Source organism: Sphaeroforma arctica, assembly GCF_001186125.1.
Source record: "Sphaeroforma arctica JP610 unplaced genomic scaffold supercont1.690, whole genome shotgun sequence".
NCBI classification, from domain to species: domain Eukaryota; class Ichthyosporea; order Ichthyophonida; genus Sphaeroforma; species Sphaeroforma arctica.
In genome coordinates, this window is record NW_014039868.1 from 41,754 (window position 1) to 43,980 (window position 2,227).

The window sequence follows — 2,227 nt, forward strand, 5'->3', positions numbered from 1 at the left end:
ACACACTATATATATATATATATATATATATATATATATATATATATATATATATATATATATATATATAATATCACACATACATATATACATATACATACAAACATACATACATACATACATACATACATACATATATATATATATATATATATAAATATGGGTATATAGCTATCTTTCTATATATCTATCTATATATCTGTATATACCATACATGTTTGCAAAAATCACATTGCTTATTCCAAACACCAAAGAGAATAAATTACTTATACATACACAATCTCAGCATCCATAGCTGCAGACATATTTGCGGTCGGGTATTGCGGGAGAACTGTGGTCTGGTGTAGTACGGCCTACATTCATATTACGTGGAGTCTAACTGAAGTAGTATCTGAGCCAATTGTAACGTATTGAATCCCAAAGCGTGTATTTAGGTGATAGTATAACATGTGGTTATGCTCTATGTGCTTTATATATGTATATGCTAGTAAGCGCTGTACGTCGAGTTTCTGTTCACTGTGGTGTCTGCTAAGCCGCTCACTTGTTTCCAAAGTACGTCTCACCACTTAAAGCGTGTAGGTTTTACTTATGTTGTATCTGATCGGCATTTGTATGAAAACTCGATGGAACAAGGCGATGTGGCTGCGATTAACGTCAACAAAGTCAACAGCTGAAATTGCACGCTTGTATATAGACGTATGTGGATCGTTATAGTTCATACTACTAGCTACAGTATTATTATACAATGTACTGTAGAGCAATACATATTCGCAAAATATAAAAAAGTTGATGAGGAGTAATACGCCGCCAGCCCGCTAAAAAATATCCAAAAATAAAATGTACTCAATTGGCGATCTCAAGTTGCTCTGTCACTCTTTTTAATTTTCTTTTGAATTTATAACATCTTTCATTGGATTGTGGCTGTAAAAAATATAAAGAGGAATTTCAGACAAATAAAAAGAAAAAGAGCCGCTTATCCTTCCAATCTTCCATTTTTGTGTAGTATGTACACACAAAAAAGTAGCCTTACATACATGTGTAAACTCTACATAATGTATAACGATATGTAAGTGAACTCTTGTATATAGCTACATGAATCTCAGACAGTGAGTGTTGCATCTCTATATCACCAGAACATTCAGTGGCCCACATTAAGTCATACTAGTACACGCAGCAGATGTGATTCCCTGTCTTACATATCAAGCGAATATCCAGCATTGCTCTACTTATCTATATTCTATAACATATAGTGCGGTTGTGCACGACAACGAAACAAGATGCGTTCAATCGGGGCACTCGGTGTTTGTCTCAGGCCATCTGTACTGTTGATACTGTTTTGGAGCATCCTCGGTTTACTGAGCGGATCGCAGGCTGCTCAGGTAGAGTTCTTGGGTGCCTTTATTGTGACACCGTTCGCTGGCCCAGTGTCCTGTGATATGTATATGGTTTCATGAAATATGTGCAGAATATAGTCGAGCTTACCACAAGAAAAACAGTGTACTCTGATTTTGAGAAGTGGTGACTGAAGGGGATGGTGTCTGCACACAGGTAGTACCAGTTCATCGTCACCAGACTGTGTGTGCAAGTGTTATACTGTTAGACAACCACGTGCGTGCTTGTGAATTGCGTAGGCTAGATATATACTTCACTCTCGCCTAAGTGTGTTGGCACAACTTCAGCTACACATTATACCACATATATACTTCTATATATCGTTGTATGATGATTACCCTTTGCACGAATCATGTATATGAATCACAGAATGGTGCACATACACCACATGCGTGTTATGTCAACAAACGCACACCAAGTACGTTTTCGTACACAATTATCAGTCCAGGGAGCTGATATTGTATTTTTTCCACACATGTCTACCAACACCTAAAAAGGTATTTATAGACGTATGCTATTAATTACTGTTAGATATGATCAAGTATGTGTCCGATCTGGTATCGATGAGTGAATGGATCAGTCCAGGGAGCTGATACTGTATTATTTTCCACACATGTCTATCAACACCTAAAAAGGTATTTATAGACGTATGCTATTAATTACTGTTAGATATGATCAAGTATGTGTCCGATCTGGTATCGATGAGTGAATGGCTACATTTCTGGTATGCATTTATAAAATTACAAACAAATTACTAAGAACAGATATATGTATGCATACACATACAAGTATATATATATATATATGCATAACACACACACACACACACACAGAG